Source organism: Pithys albifrons, chromosome 2 (assembly GCF_047495875.1).
Source record: "Pithys albifrons albifrons isolate INPA30051 chromosome 2, PitAlb_v1, whole genome shotgun sequence".
NCBI classification, from domain to species: Eukaryota; Metazoa; Chordata; class Aves; order Passeriformes; family Thamnophilidae; genus Pithys; species Pithys albifrons.
In genome coordinates, this window is record NC_092459.1 from 96,322,693 (window position 1) to 96,340,726 (window position 18,034).

Sequence of the window (18,034 nt, forward strand, 5' to 3'; positions counted from 1 at the left end):
GACGATGAAAAAGAGAAAAATTCTCTTTGAACTTTAACCTCAGGGGAAAGAGAAGGAACACCCACCTTTCTCAGAAAAGACACTGATCATTTCAGTAATGGCTTCTGCTTCTACTGCACTTGTTGAAATAACAGAGTGGCATACTGAATACCAACTGAATAGCAGGGACACCATCCTTTTTCTGAGGGCAACCAAAATTTTAATAAATGCCTCTTAATGAATTTAACTTTTGCTTTTTTATCCGCCTCTCCCTGCTGTCTTTCCTAATAGGATCACTAAAGGCAAACATCTTTACTGTCTTACCTTTTCAGACTCTTGTTGACAGTACCTATTAATTTATTATATCAAACTGCTAATATCCCAATCACATTAGGAGCTAGAAAACAATATGGGAGAGGAAGTGATTTTCCTGGCCTGTTGGTGAAATGCTGCAGTTTGCCAGTTGGCACCATCAACCACAAGTACTTAATAAAATCATCAAAGGGGATTAGTCAAGCTTTTCTTAAAGGGTCTTAAGACATGTCTGAGGCTTTCATTTAGTTGTTTATGGAGCTGCTTACGTGTCCTTTGACAGGGTTCCCGCTGTAAGAACATTCTTTTTGGCGTTCAATTACACTTAAATGCATTTTTCCGTTTTGAAAGTCAAGAGTTACAGTCAAGCAAGAATATATCATAAACTAGCAAATCTGCAAGGCATCTACACCAAACAAGATTTTCTGTATAAGCACTAAGCAGCAAAACTAATACAATAAAAAAGAAAAGCCCACATCCAAACCACCAGGCATCCATAAAAAATGAAACATAAAACTGGCTGCATGCTCTCTCTCTCTCATTTTTCTCCCCCTCCTTATTTGTTTTCATTTTCTCTTACTGTCTTTTGAGTCTTGTGATAGAACTGTAGCTCTGCTTTCAAAAAAAAAAACCCAACAAAAACTGAGCCAACAACAACAGGAAACCCTTGAAGATGTAACAATGGAAAACAACACGTCTGTGATTAAAATAAATAAGAGGGAAATGGAGAAGAAATAATCATTTCAAAGGTTATAGGGAGGAATTAATGATTTCAATTAGCTTCAACATTTCTGTTCCTTCCCGTCTTTCAAGAACCAGTTTTTCTGCAGTAGCAGATGGACAGAGAATGTAGCCTGCAGCACTGTCCTGTGACAGCCCCATTCTCCCTCCCAGACACTGCTGTTAGTAAATAGATTTACACATTCTCCAATCTCCACACATCTTTCTGCCGAATAATTAAAAGCAGGATGATTAGTTTATTGAGTGGAAGGAGGAACTTTTTTATTGAGGTCCATCCACGATTTTATCAGGGCCAGCACTTTTACGGTTGTCATGAGGGTGCAGGCATCCAATTTTTCTTATCTGCCTGATTAATACAAACGCTGTTTCAGGACGCATTAATTAACAGATACAAATCTACGTTCTCATGGAAGGATCAATACAGAGAAGAAAAGAGGCATCAATGTGAATTTAGTGCTGATGATGGAGAAGGCACTCTATTGACATTTACGTGCATAGAAACTTTAAAGTTGCAGTGGAGCCCTTTTGTCCCTGTGATTTACAAATTAACAATTTTTCAGGTATAACAATGTTTCACACACTTCTGCGGGGTTTAATTAAGCAAAAAGCAATAAAATCAGTTTTGATTAAAAAAGTTTAACCTACAATTTCTCTCTGTATTAGTGTTTTCTCCTGAAAACTCCCTAACTTTCTTTTTTATTTGCTTATCTATTTTAGTACAGGTTTTTTGGCACTGGTTTTATTTTTTTTAATAAATAATACTATGTTTCAGTAACATTTATTGTGTGCCACAGTCAAAGAAAATTACATTTGCCCTGTGAGGGGGAAAAATGGAATGTTGCCTATAATTTATTGTACTGCACTCTTGAAAAATCTGCATTCTAGAGCAGTAAATATACCAGTTGTTTTTATACGACACATAAAAAATCAAAAGAAATTTTTTACATTATAGAAAAACTAGCAAATACAAACCATGCTTTTCCATTCTTCAATAATAAATCAAATCAACATCACTATTTTCTTCCTGATCGAAGTAACTTTCCCTTGAAAGCCTGTTCAGTGAAAGCATGTTTTAACTTTTAAAGGCATCCCTCGTGGGAATGTAAAGCTGCATCAAGTTGTAATTAATCTGGTTTTGTTTTGATTTTTCAGAAAATGTGAAAGCATCCACCATGCCCCTTGTATCACGGAAATGCCCTTTTAATATGTGTTCAACAAGTCACAGTTAAAAGAACAGATTTTACAGGCGTATATTTTTGTATTATATACGAAGATTTATTTTTAATTGTTTACAGGAGGCTATACTTATTCCATGCCAAACTCTTGAGTCTGTGAGATTTTGCCATGTGAATCCCCCAGATCAACCACATTCTCTGACAAGTGGAAATTTTCTATATTGAATTGCAACTATTTTTTTAAAAATCTCCAAATTGGACGAGATGCATTTCTACCTTTCTGAACCAGTGTCAGCCTCTCCAGTCACACCTCTAAGCTCTTTCCAAAGCACCACGAGATGCTGCACAATGGTACGGTTTTGGATGTTGTGCTTCGTGTGGGTCCTTAATCCTTAAGTCTTGCAGGTCACTGCTTTAAATATAGAACTGTGTAATGGCTTTTTAAAATACAACGCTGTGTACCTTTTTCCCCCTTACCAGGTACCATATTGGTGACAACTTTGATCTCTCTCCATCTTCCTCCCCAAGTCAATGCCATTTAATGTATCTGAGGCATTTGCTCGCAGAGGGACTCTGTACCTTGACCTGCAGTTAAATAGCATGTTTATCTGCGATGCAGCGCACTCCAAATAAACCAGATGACACTTTGCAGTAACGTCATTTGGAAGGATTGAAAGGCTTCTCAAGAGTCAGGTACCCCTGAGGTAAGAAGCTTGAAGGAAGCATGTTTTGTGCCAACCCTCCTGCCATCTTCTGCTAGACACTTGTGTGCTTGACAATGATGCCATGGGCACTTGTCAAGATTTTCTTTTCTTTTTGCCTAGCAAACTGATGCACTTTGCAGTCAACTTACAAAAAAGGCTAAGCATTTGAAAGTGTGAAGGGCAAAAAATATCTGACGGCTAGTCTTCAAAAATACACTTTCATTTCAGAAAGCATAAATGTTTATTTCCTGAGCGGAGTGTTGACAGAAATAGGCTGCAGCGCAGGCATATGAATTTAACCCCTGGTAGGCATTCTTTTCAGAGTGGTTTTTATGTGGCTGACTGCAAGCAGTGTAAACCTATGGGGTGTCTTGTACTATCACTTAACAATAGCGTTGATTTGCTGGTTACAGATTTCTTTTCTTTCTTTTTCTTTCTTTCTTTTTCTTTCTTTCTCTTTCTTTCTTTCTTTCTTTCTTTCTTTCTTTCTTTCTTTCTTTCTTTCTTTCTTTCTTTCTTTCTTTCTTTCTTTCTTTCTTTCTTTCTTTCTTTCTTTCTTTCTTTCTTTCTTTCTTTCTTTCTTTCTTTCTTTCTTTCTTTCTTTCTTTCTTTCTTTCTTTCTTTCTTTCTTTCTTTCTTTCTTCTCCCCCTTTCAGGGACTGTGTGTTTCTTTCGCTAAAAATAGACACTTTTCTACAAACAGTGTATCACACTCCAATTGTAATTATGCCGTAATGACTCACTGAGATAACTGACTGTGCATTGAGAAAAGGTTGATTGAGCAACAGAACATATGCTTGGGGTTTTTTTGCTTTTGGATACCAGTAAACCTAAAGCTCAAAGGAAGCAGCAATAAATACGTAAAAAGGCCTCAGCATTTTTATTACAGGAACAAGAGGTGTCGAGCTGACTGCACTCTGCAGTGCTCAGCACTCCAAGCCAGCTCCAAGCACAGTTCACAGCCTCTTCAACAGGGCTGTTTAAACCACTGATCTTTTCAAATATCAGCACATGCACCACTTGTTCTCTATTTCACATTGCACACAGCTCCATGCTAAGTAGGGTAAATCTTTTATATTCCTGAAGACCCTTTCCTCTACTTCATTAAGATGGACTTCATGGACACTAACTCACTAGGGGGCACAGTGAAGCAGCTGCAGATGGTCAAGTGCCAAAGAAAGATCTGTGCCTTGCACACAGCACTTCGAGAACTACTGGCCAAAAAAAAGACAGTGGCTGGACTTATCCCTACCACTATTTTCATCCTTAAGCATTTGATCTGATGCCTCAATCAGGTTACTCAAACTCAAATCCTAGAGTTTATTTCACTTTGCAGGGAATGAACTTCCTCTCCGATACGTGTTTAGAAATCCAAATATTTGACCAAACTAGGCATGAAATTTCTGGCAAATCTGGGAGTTTTGCTTGCCTTTTCTGATAATTGTCTCCCATTTATTTTACCAGTTGTTTGTGTGATTGTTACCTTTGTAAGTAAAATATTACTCTTGCTTGTGCCGGTTTGTACTTCAAATATCTTCATTTACATTTTTTATCATCAAAGCTGTGCTTGAAAATGATATGTTCACTAGTGTGTTGCAGATTCAATATATTTACACAGTTGAAATATCAGAGCTGGATTTTTAAATTATTTACACTTAATTTTGATAGATTAACTTCTTTCTAAATGTTTTATGGGTACTGATGTTTTCAGCACAGGTTTTTTTATTTCAAAAGTGATGCATAGCAGCCACTGTTGTCAAAAGAACAAACTGATACTGTAAACACATTTAAAAAACAACTTTTCTTTTAGCCCAATCACTCATATTTAGAGGGTGCATGGCCCCGTGGTCAAATGACAAACAGTGGGCCAAAGGCTGTACTGAAAGTGAATGTAAAGAAACCCCATTTCAAGATCAGACTTGGGTCCAATGCGCTCTTGGATGTACAGCTGTCACTCTGCCCTCCTCTCCTTGCCTCGCACACACTCAGCGTTTGCTTGGATCCATCGAGCAACTTCAGCTGCCTTCCAGGGATGTAAACAAAGGCCAGGGAATTTTCTGCTGGGGCTATGTAATGTTTTCTAGACATGATCACACTGTTTGCTGAAGGAAACCTTCATAGCCTGACTGCCCTTTAACTATCATTCTCTCAAAAATCCAAGGAAGAGGATAGCACGATTCATTTTTTTAGGCTATATCCAGTGCTGAATCTCCCACAGAGATCTGAAATAAGGGATCCTATTTATTATATTAATTCAAGAAAAAATTGATTTAATTGCATTTCAAAGTACTGTATGATCTAAAAATATCTATCAAGACCCAGAAACATTCCAGTGGTTTTGAAAACCGTTCAACAGAAGGAGAGTGCTTTCTCTAATCACCGAACATATTTCCCAGATTATGGATGAAATTTCATGAAAGCTGGAATAGAAACAGATACAACTCATTATGCCAGGGGAAATCCATTATTTCAGCTTTTTCCTTTAATTTTTTAAATACCTCTCTGCTTATGGAGCCCCTGGTATAAGGCTAACAATTGCACATGATGCCATAACAAGCTGAGATTTAAGTATGAGTGAGAATTTTCATGTGAGAGGTGTCAGCTCACAAAACAAAACGCAGATATTTGCCCAAACTTGAAAGTCACAAATCAAGTTCCGATGCACAAACAACCAAAAATACAACCAAAGGCTGTTTGCTGGATTCAGCTTCCAAGCTCTTTGGAACTGAAGTGCTGCAATCAAAGTTACATTTGCAAATGAATTCCACCCAGTAAGTTTAGCCCAGTAAAACCACCTCCTTTGCGGAGCGATGCTTTGCTGTGTCGCTTCTCCTGCTGCCACTACAGCAGAGCAGAGCACCGCAGAAGCAGCACCGGGGCTCTGTTGTGAGCGGCGCTACGAGGTGCGACTGCCATCTGTTAGCTGTGCAGCCCTGGGAGAGGGGAGCTCAGACTGCACACACAGAGGTGTCCAGGAATCACTCTATCTTGGATCAAAAAAAAAAGCAAAACAAAGAAGAAAAAGAAAGCAAAAAAAAAAAGGCAACATGCATTTGGAGAGCACCAGGATGTTTTCAGCCAAGCCTGTGCACTTTCTCAGGTTTAAGTGTGTTTATACTCCTAACTCTTGCTGTCCAAGCTCTTATAAAATACACATTTTTTTAATATTTTATTACACAGGAAAATGCCTATGATAAGCACTTTTTCACTAACACCTACCAGCAAGACGGGAAATGCCACACAGAGCATTAAGAAACCCGGGGCTGTTATCACAACGCTACTTTCATCTCACTGAAACAACAGCAGAGAGATGGCACGGCAATAAAAATGTATTCACACTGCATGTCCCTCTCAATCCATTACGAACAATGGGTTCTCGCTAAGCAAATATTCGCTTGTCAGAAGTATTTGCAACACTGGATTCATTCAGCAGGACTAAGTAAGTGAAGTTCACAGCAATTTAAAAGCAGCAAATTAGGCATTTACAAACAGTGAAGATGCTGCTTGTCTAGCATGACCTTTCACTCAAGCTATACAAAAAGGTGTTAATGTAATTTAAATACGAGTTAGAAATACTTCTGGTTTGCCTTTTACCCTGTAAAACCTTACATGATAACACTAAACAGGAGCAATTTAAGCTTTTCATTTCTTCCCAGGGTTAGAGGCACACAGTGAGATGTAACCCACAATAGTTCAAACTGATTTCAGTACTTAAATCAGACACATCCCTCTCTAACAACCCAAATATTTCTAGGCAGCTACTTTTAAGTTTCTTATTTCTGGTTACATTGTAAATTCTTGTGAGCTGCTTCTTTAGCATTAGTAAGGAAAGGAACTGGAAAATATGACCGATTAAGAACATCTCTCTGACTTCACATAAGGAGGTGCTAATACTTTTCAGTGAAACACTAAAGATTTAAAAAACTAGTGAGTCACACTTGCTTCAGGACAGATTTGGTAAGATTCCAATGTATGTAGTACTTTATAATGGCATTTTTGGAAATATATGGTTTGAAATATTGTACTTTTTATTTCCATTAATTTTCATTTCACACCTTATTATTTCAGTATTCATCAAGAAAAAGGAAAATAAAAGACCAATTAATTTAAACAGATTAATACTTGATTTTCCTTTTGGGCTGACTTTACCATTGAAACTCTCACAATTTTAAACAGCTCTACTGCAAACTCATACCAACCTTTCGCTAAAAAGATGCCAGGCCAAACACTTGTATTTTGCACTATCACCAGATGCTCTGAGAACAGAGAAGACCTGAGAAGTAGGAAACTGCCCTCCTCGCTCTTTTGTTTTCTCTATGTAAGGCTGTTAGCACTCCTGGTGCACTGCCTTCTCTGAGGTGAGGTTTTGAGTTCTAAGATACGGACAATGAAAAAAAGTTTTAAAATTCAGACTAGCAGTACAATATGGCCCAATGAAGCTGTAAGTCTGCTTAAGGTCAGCAGTATGAACTTGCACATTCCTGAGGGTGATCTTTTTAATGCACTACATATGTGATCTGATCTGCTTCTTTAAAGTTAACTCTTGCAGTTCTTTAAAATTTAACCTTCAAACATAGTTTGGCTAGACTATGGGATTTTTTTTTGTTCTCTTATTGAAGATAGCAGAGGCAGATGTCGTGACATGGTGTGCTCCAAAAATCACAGGAGGAAATGGAGCAGGATTGTGTTTATGACCCTGACTGTTTTCTTTCACTGAGCCTATATATAAAAACCACCAATCATACTTTCAACATAAATACTGACTTCACCCAAATTTCCCTTCAGTCTCTTGTGGATGTATGTATTTGAGTGTGACTACAATAAAGCCAGATATGAGGGTGAAAAACCAAAAACTGCATTCTGTCATTAGTAAAGTGAATGTAGACAAAAATCAAAGAGTATCCATGAGTATGGCTGGATCACTCTCGAAGTCCAGCTGAGAAAATGGTTATGCAGTTCACCTTAAAACAGTCAGCATAACACCTGTATATCCTGTGTGTGGTGTGCCTTACCTAGATCCCTCAAAGAGTTCAGCTACCAGAAATGAAACTACAATCACACATAATTTAACAGCCTTCTTCCCTAATTTTTACTCAACCAAAGAAAATTTAAAAAAAACAGCATGAACTTGACAGAGGAACCTTGCTAAACTAGTAACAACAAGCAACATTCACTCAGGTTCACTTCAACCACTGAACACATCAGCCTCCCAAAAGCTGCATGCACTGACTGGGGATATCAAGAAATGTTCAACCTTCCTTCAGCATATTAGTCTTCAAAACCAAGCTTACTGGATTATAAAATACCACAACTTTGTGTGGGTGTTTTCACAGAAGGGAGAGATTTCTTGTGCGTTTAATACGTATTGTCTTTTATTTACAACCTCTACAGGCCTGCTTTGAGAGCACTTTTCCTCAGAGTGCTGGGTCACTGCTGTTTGCCTTTTGCTCCCTCGGGGAAGCCACCAGTCATTTCCTCGCTGAAAGCTGTGGCAATCCCTGCTCCCTCCATCTTTCCATCAAGCAAAGTCAGGTTTCCAGGAATTCCCCAATCATGTTAATAATATGAATCTAGTATAGGAATGTATTAGCATACAGAGACAACCATGCTTGCGATCCAATCAACGTATCTGTGTTAACCCTGTTTGTGCTGAGCTGGCTAAAATCACTCTCCGTTGCCAAAGCAGAAACTTTGGATTGCAAAATTCTGGGTTAACATTCCTTTTCACCCGCTGGAAGGAAAATGAAACCTCAAACCACTGTCCTACACATCTTCCATCTTCTTCCCAATTTTTAAAACTTTTCTATTCATTAGTTTATTTTCTTAATGTGCTGCAGATGCCAAAAAATTGAAATGATGTTTACAATCTTCCTGGTTTGCAAGAAAGAGAGCCACACATGTTCTCCTACATGAACATCAAATTTCTAGTTTATCTAGTTGAGTGTGTATGTACCATTAAGATCATCTCTGGAGGCTGTGTCTTAAGTCTACAACAGTCCACACACAGGGAAAAAAAAAAGAGAGAAAAAAGAAGAGAAAAAAAAAGGAAGCTGCCTGATTCTAATACACCTAATTAGCCATCGGCAGACTCTTAATTGCATACATTAGGATGATTCCATAGTGGAGATTAATTCTAAATATACCCAAGCAGCTGGTTAAGATGCCATGGATTACAGTGTGGACTGTACTTTTCCACTTAATTAGATATCAAAATTAAGCAGCAACAAGCATTTTGACATAACGGGGATCAAGCCGCCGCTTGGCATCCCAGAGCTGCACTAAAGTGACCGCTAAACAGAGCCGCACAGATGGAGAGATATTAAATGCCGCACTGGAAAGTAATTTCAAATAATAAAATATCAATATTTACATTTTAATTACCCCTACTGAGAGCCGCTCTGTCATTTTCACTATTGCCGACGCAGCAAGGGGTAGTGGAATGACATTGCGGCTCTGACTGCAATGACTATTTTGTTTCCATTAAAGAATGACAAGTGTTTTAGAGGCAGTGACACCCAGTGTGTGAACAAGAATGACAGCAGATCAGAAAATTCCTATTAAGGGAATAAATGACTCAACAAGAGAATTTACTTTAAGCAGCCAGCTCCTCCTTGAAACACATAATCCCTTCTAAGTTTTCTGCAGGAAGTTTATTATTAAAGGTGCCTTGGAGAAACCTTAGCTTCTCATCAAATATTTAGAACGATGGGACCTTACATGATAACTGGTCATTTTAAAAACAGTAATATTCAGTGCTTATCCTATCTAAGAGTTATATTAAGAATTTTTATGAATCAAAATAGGTTTGAGGGATAGGGAAAGGCACATGGTGAAAAGGAGATTCCTTTCCTATAAGACCTGAAGTTTTAATGGCCATGGAGAACACCAAAGGTATATTTGCTGTCTTTTCTTCACCAGTTTTACTACCATTGGCACAGTGAGCATTACACATCCCACCTGGCTTACAATTTGCTGGGCCACAGAATTGCACCCAGTTGATCACAAGTAATGTGCATATGCACAGGTTTAGGCACATATATAAACACTTTTTCTTTCTGTATGTACATCAGAGATCTGTGAGACACCTTTGCAGCACCTTAGGAATCTAATTACTTCTGATCAGGTCTGAGGTCAATCTCATGGAAAATATTATATTACATCTGACATGCTGCATTTACAAAGATGAAAAGGAAGGAAGAAAAGTATCAAAACAGTAAAGGAAAAAAAGTCGTCCTTGGGGACGTCTGTCAAACTGTAGAGATCTTCAAAGAATTTCAATGGCCTCAGACATGAGAAAGTGGGTAAGAGTAAATCCTTGGTCAGTACACCCAATACGCAGCTAAGTGACCCTCCTCCCAAGTCACGGCATGCATTTATTTAATAATGTGCAGAGCTCAACTTCTATAAATGTGACAAATGGCTAGAACAGAAAGCAGGGGGAAAAAAGACATGAAGAATTTTACAGAACAGAAAAGGAACAGCTTTATGGCAGTGACTGTTGCAGGAATTTTAGATCCAGTTTAGACATTAAGGATTAGCAATCAAGTACAAACACGTTACCTGCTTAACTAGTTGATCTTTTTATTTTCTTCTCTTTTTCTTCACTTCTTTTCCTCTCTTTTCTTTTTCTTTTTTTTTTAAGTACCCAGGAAGTACTTCTTAAGCATCCCTAATGCTTTCAGGACAAGACACTTCCCCATTTCTCAACCACTAGCACCTTTTAATTTCTGAAAGAGCCACGGTTGAAAATCTTAATTAATTGTTCCATACTGCTTCAGGATCATTATGCAATGTAATAAAGGCCGTGTAATTATGAAATTTTACAGCCATTACCAAGGCTGATGGCTCGTATTTCATCCTCAGCTGGACCCAATGGCTTTTAGCCACTCAGCTCCCCTTTGATGAACTACAGACAGATCTATCAGGCCCAAACAATATCCAGGCAAGGCAGCTATAATAGCTACCTACAGATGAAGCCATAGATAAAGATAAACTATAAATCTACACACAAATGCAGGCACATTGCCTCAGGATGTCAGAGGGAAGAGGATGAGACACTTGGGAAAGCTGGCGGCTTGCAGAAAGGCAACCTTCTCTGCCTGTCTCTTTTATTCAGTTTGAAATTTGTTTGGTTTCTTAAAGATGTAAAACCATCTCATACTTCCTCCTCCCAAATTATGTATTTTTTAAGGGCTATGAATTTTTATAAGGAAAGCAAGGAGTCACTTTATTCATCTATTACATTTGACAAAGGCGATTTACATGGACAAATCAACTCATCCTACAAATGAAGAATCCTAGTCAACAAGTTTGTAAATCATATTCTTAAAAGTGAATCCAGGTCACTTGCTTCTGAGACTGAAAAAAGCAAACCCTCCCTCATTTGTAAATGCATTATACTGAGCAGCTGCACAGGGGTGAAGTTGGATGATAGGCTTTCACTGGAGGCACCACAGGAGATGTAATTTCATGCAATGTTGTCCAACATTATTTTATTTTCAGTCTGAGAATGAAAACTCTTCTAAAAATTAAGTGCAAGTTAAAGAAATAACGGTATTCTATGTGCTCTTGGTACCTGTAACACCAGAATGTAGTTTATGGAGGTGACCTCCATGAGTGCCCTCTTTAATTTAAGACAGGAGGCCTTCTGAGTATGTAGTTAGTCCCTCCAGAGTGAGACAAGGCTGACTAAATGATCTTTAGGTGAGAAAAAGAAATGGAGAGCTGCAGTACCCTGGCCAATTCTGAGAGTCCAGGGAAGAGTGTGAAAACATTAGCTTGAAAATGGCATCTATTAGTAGTCCATCCAGTAGCCCACAGTTTGTTGTGAAGCTCATGCCATGGTCATGGCTGAGGCTAAAAGCACTTCAGAAGGCAAGAAAAGTTAAAAAGAAAGCATCAACAGTACTCTCTGATTTCTAATAAAACAACAGAAGGCCTTATCGCTTTCCAAAGAAATACAACAGATTTAGAGGAGGTTCAGTGAAAACAGAGAATAATGTACCTAAGAAAACTCTTATGAAAAGTCTCAGAAAGCAGAAATTGTCTTCCTCAAGATAGTGACTTATGAGAGAATACAGAAGAAGTATATATAGATTAATGATGTAAAAAGTAGGTCTAAAGATTTTGTTCTTTCTCATAACACAGTTTAAACACCATTACAGTGAAATGCAGGAAATTCAAAATTGAAGGAAGAAGGAAAACTCTTCATCTACAGTGTAGCTGTACTGGAGAACTTGTTGCCAAAGGATGTCACTGAAGCCAAGTACTCAAAAGAGAGGGAGCTGATGCTTAAATGGACAGCCAGAATAGCTCCAAGTATAATATTCCAAATCCAAATTAAAGGATGTTCTTCTTCCTTATTTCATCTATTCTTTAAGCATAAGGAATTAGAAAAAGTTTTCCTGAGGCTTCTGCCTACTACGAGTTCAAGTTTACACCCCTGAGGCTGATCACTGCTGAAGACAGCAGAGTATATGTTGATGACCTACAGCGTTCAGTTCCCAGTTTCCTAAAAACTGAAGCCTCAGAATTTAGGCTGCCTTTCTTTGAGATGTTTGGAACCTACTCTTACACCTGGAATTCAGAACAGAAGAGCTTAGAGAGATGTGCCCCAGGCAAAGAATTTCAAAATCACAGCAATTGAGCTCTCACTCTGCTGCTACTGTAGAAAGACAAAAATAATGGATATGGAAGATCCGTGGTGTTATCACAGACATAAAAGCAGACAGGTATATGTATTAATGTGTGTTTACATAAGACTGTGGATGCATGCATTTGTACTAAGCAAACCCAGGGTATTCTAAAAGCTACCAAAATGAATAAAGATCACCTGCTCATTAACTTGCATTCCTTGCTTATTAAATATGCCCTTTTTAATATAAAAAACTATCTTCTTGAAGGGCAAAATAATAATGTAATCACTCAGGTCAGATCAGAGAAGTGTTTTCTGAAACAGAGAACGGAGTCACAAAGGGTCACTGGTCAACAAAGCTGCAACTTAAGACAGGCATGGGAATGTGTGACTCAGGTTCCTCCAGTCTAATGCTGAGGATGCTTGATAAATCTGGTCTTCTAAGGGCCAGTATCTGCTCTTAACATGCTTTGTTGAAACTTCACATAGGGCAGGTATTCATTGCACATCGTGTGAATTGATCTGCACCTTGCAGTGCATGTGGAAGCATCATAAACATTCTTAATGGGGAAAATAACCCAACCAAACCCAAAACAAAAGCTTTAAGCACATACAGTACATTAGAACATCTACATACTAGATAGATCATACAGACATGGCTAGACCAGGATTCCTGGACAGGACTTTAAATTGCCTTCTTATGCTGTAGAAAGTTACCAGAAATGACTGAAGACTTCAGTTAAAGCATGGACTATGAAAACTGAGAAGACTGGATGTAGACAAAAAAGATGGCAAATTTTTTCACCTTCTCTACTTCCCACCCAGTTGACTCATTCAGCCAAATTAGCACCAGCCTCATGGATAAGATCTGTACCTTTACCTCTTTTTATGCTCCCAATCACTCATATCAGTAGAGTAAAACACAGCTACAAATACACTCAGCAGGAGTGTTTTTCAGAGCAAAAACTTCAAGTAAGAAATAAATACAAAGATGTTATTTTTGTTTCTGTCAGAGGCCATAATACCAGTTTGCTACATCAATTTAATAAAAACAATGATGATAATGTGAGAAAACACATAAATACCATCCTGCAATTTTATTCTGCAAAAGAAATGCATTAAGTTTTACTCTCTTTGGTAAATGTCTAATTTGCCAGAGAGAGCATATCAGCATTCCATAATTCAAGATTACTGCAATGATTCTAATAAATTACAGCAAAGAACTATGTGCTGGTCAGAAAGTTAATTTGTAGTTTACTGCAAACTACCTTGAAACGGAACTGGGTGAGACAAGGTTTAATTTTGTCAAATAGGGATTACTACAAACGAAAAGGGAATTAGCACTACATATTTTGTGAAATACTTTCATTTCCATATTGGGCTTAAATAATTTTCCTTCTTCAAGTGATTTTTAATAAGCAGCCACATGTATCTTACATAAAAATACAGTGTTTTTAAGAAACCTGTTTCAGAGAACACAGAGAGGCTTTGCTAAGTCTCAAAAAATACCCAACCACAGTAAGACCATACTTGGACACAGAAAAAGATATTAGCTTACATACAGATGAAAAATGGAATGGAAATAGTAGTATAATTGTATGTTTTCTCTTTCAATATTCACCAAAGGGGCATGAATCTTAGCTGCTATAATGCATGCCATGCTTTACCCTGATTTTTTACACTTGGTATTCCCTAGCTGAATTGTTTCTGAAGTCTATGGTGATTTTTTTCCACAGCAAATCAGCAGTTTTTCAAGAGGTCTCTGTGCAGCCCAGGAGTATGACATTTACTAATGTGTTGAGATTCAGGGATTCTCCTTTGTAGAAGCCAACACTAATAAGAAAGATATGGTTCAGTGTCCTGGGTATTCTTCCCAGTTTTATTAATTAGATGGAAAGCTTCTCCCTCTGGAATACTGCGAGGTATTTATTAACACTTCAGCCCACAAACTAGAGTAAATTTACAGTAGTGGAGGTAATTGTTACATACACCGGCTCTTGTTATCAACTTGGCAGGGATAAGCAAAAAAAACCCTAGAGGTTTAGATTATGATCTTTTTCATGATATTTTAATTGTGCTTCTTAATCTGCTAAATTAAAAACTATAGTACAATCTTATTCAGATCACTGAAAAAAAAGATCGTATCAATTTGCAACAAAATGTATGAATGCTCTTATCTCTTCTAATTATACAAAGAATTTAACAGTCATATTCAATATGGCCACAGAATGACTAAGATATAAGCTCTTTCTTTCACAGTTGTGCCATCTTATCCCTCAGCCCCTTCACATTTTATTTCAAGTCTCACATCTTTTAATGCACAGATACCCTTCCCTAGATGATCCTTAATATCACCACCTTCCTTGTCTTCCTTCATGTTCAATATGAACTACTCCCGTGACTATGTCTCAGCAAACCAATGACTGATAATGACCAGGCAGGCACTCAATAATAGCTCAGTTACTAAAGTGCTTTACAAAGAAGAGTTAGGTATGCCCAGAGATACTTTGTGTAACCACATTTCTCTTACCATTGCTTTCAGCCTTCCTTCTCTCTGCATTCTTCTGCCAGCACAGCATCTTATTCCTTGTAAGCACCAGTAGGTCAACTTAGAATGACACCAGCAATGCCCTGTCCTGCACACTAATTTACCTAAACTTTTTTTTCCACCATGCAGGTCTCGGTGCTCTGGAAGGTTGAGTTGGGCTTTATTTTGCATTCCTTAGCCTAAGTTCTACATTTTTGCAACCACAAAGTGCTGGGCTCTACCGTCTGGTTTTCGAGAACTATTTGCCAGTAGTTTCAGAAATTACACAGAAAACATGGCTGTGCTTTGAGTGGATGTGCCATTAGAGAGGTCTAACCTAAAATTTTCATGTCGTAATACCACTCAATCATCTTTTGTTTCTTTGATGTTCTTCTTGTCCCAGACATTTGCTTTCAAATGTCTGTTTCTTGCTGATCCTCCTTTATGAATAACCAGACACTCACTATGGCATTCCTTATGGGTGTTATGTGCTCTGTCTCAGGGATCTGAGAAGGAAAGAGGTGAGAATTTCTTCATCTGTTCTGTCAAAACATCATGTTTGCTGGGCTCTCAGGCAATGTTGGGTATCAAGGCCAAATCAGCAGCAAATCAGGTTGTGCAAGAACCAACAACATACCCCTGCTTAGCTATCCTGATTGCACAGGGCACACGTCTTTCAGAGCTGGCACTTGCCAAACAGCTAACTAACTTACTAACATCAGCAGTTTACAGGAGTGTATCACAGATGACACCAGAACCATGGATCAAGCATGAGCTACATTTATACAGGAAGAATTTGGTCTCCCAAAACTACCAATTACTTTCTCAGTGATTCTGCCAGTCAGAAAATCCCTCTCTGTCTCAGTCTTTCTATTCAAGCTACTGATAAAAGGCCTATATAGATATTAATTCACAGGGCTGCTATGCTATTTTATTCATTTAATGCTTGAAAATAACAACAAATATTTTAAGCAAAAAAGGTCTACAAAGTATAGTCAACATTTTTGAAAAGTATATGAAACGGATGAAGGGCTAAAATGTTTAGAAAAGGATGAATAAGGTCTAGGTTCATAGCATATAAAAGAAACAAATCAGTGATGCACTGTGCTCACGTATTTCAATACTAACATGCTATAGATCATATTTAATGTTTTAAATCTACAGCTCTCAAAGGACTCCAAAATTGGGGGTATGAATACAGGTTTCACCATAAGGAAGTTACATGATTTGCCCAAGGTTATACAGTAACTCAGAGTCAAGAAAGGGACTTAGCCTTCAGCTTCTACTGTTGGGGTGTCTCTATGGATTACAGCAGATCTCCATGTCTGGCTTGAACTAAATCCCTCTGAGGGCCAGTTCAAAGTGTCCTGATCACATTAACAGACTCTGAATGTAGCCCATGTAATGAAAGAGTTTCATGTTTTCTCATACTTTGCCCACTAGCTAATCATGAGAAACAGACCAAAAGAACATGAAGTGTTGAAGTTGAGCAGTACAAAGGAGCTGGAGATGGCTTCTAAGGTGACCATTTCTACTCCAGGTATTTTTATGGATGCAGGACTGTGCCCACCAAATGAATGTGTTTGGCATTGCATTAAGATGAACACAAAGTAAAACAAGCACCTTAACCACACAGTGCTGACTTTATAACACTGAGTAAGAGGGTCAAGTGCACCAGTGTTATAAAACTGTAAATAGACATTGATATTATACTGTATGTATGAAAATGCATAAAATACATTTAATTAACTCTACTCTGTGATACAAACTGACAATTTTAAACAGAAATTTCAAAGCTAAGCCTGACACCTTTCGAGTCATTTTGCTCTCTCAGGAAAATACATATTTAGGCCAGATTTCTATACATTTGTATGGTTTTTTTTAATATTTGAAAAATGCATATTATTTACCCAACTGCCTGGAATATCTATTGGAGAAATATGTATTTATTTTTAAAAGCAATCCATATATTATTTACTCAGTGGATGAAAATGACTTCAAAAGACCGTTCTGGTTCATCAAATAAATACATATTTATAAATGGTTTTTAAAATGGATATTATTTACTCAATGGACTGTAATGGCTCTGCTAGTGCCATTTCATGTAAATATGTAATTAGCCACATAATAAAAAATCCTCACAAAATATCTCCAAGAAGCAATAAATTTCTATGTGTCAATGTAAAATACCTAGTCTATTGTTATTATTTTGTCTTTAAACAGCGAAGGTGATTACCCTATGCTAATGGCAAAGGCTTTGCTGTATTTTTAAAATCCTGCTAGCTCTGCAATTATACAAAATACGAAGTTGAAATCCTTTCCTTTAAAATTAGTGGTTTATAATTCTCATCTTGCAGCCCGTGCACCTGGCCTGACTTTTTCTGCCAGCCCCACGGACGTGGAGCAGACTCCGCATAAAGCCTGGCTCCATCCTCAGCAGCCGCGATAACTGAGCACTCCTGTCAGCAGGGAACGGAGAGCACGTGCTACCATTCTGTGCTGTTCCCACACAAGCTTCTCCCCACTGCTAGCCAACGCACCTGCACCATTGCTGGACCATCTTGGGGAAGGCCTGCCAATTTTGTACAGTGCCAAACTTTACTTATTTGTTTATCTTCACATGGCTTATTTTCTGCAGAGCACTGAAGATTCTCCAAAATCCCTTTTCTTGTGAGAGTGAGGGTGGGATATGAGGCATGAAACTCCAGAGACAAAATCTATTTTATTACACAGTCCTGCATGAGTTTCTATTTGAAAGGATGTGACTGAATAGAAGCAGCCACCTCAAGTGGTTTGGAATTAACATTAAGAACAAGAATTGCTAGGCCTTGGCAAAGAAAATAGATGCCCACTTTCAAAGAGGAGTGAATAGTGTCATTTTAAGTAGTGCATGTGTGTTATGTGCTGGAATAAGTGTCATATTAAGATGTAAATTTTATTATCTGAGCAGAATACCAGGTGA

The 18,034-nt window shown here is 38.0% G+C and overlaps 1 protein-coding gene across 23 annotated transcripts in view; it reads right to left on the reverse strand.

The window, feature by feature from the left end:
• The window catches only part of ESRRG (estrogen related receptor gamma), a 395,543-nt gene that overhangs the window by 15,309 nt on the left and 362,200 nt on the right, over positions 1–18,034 (reverse strand). The window lies entirely within an intron of this gene.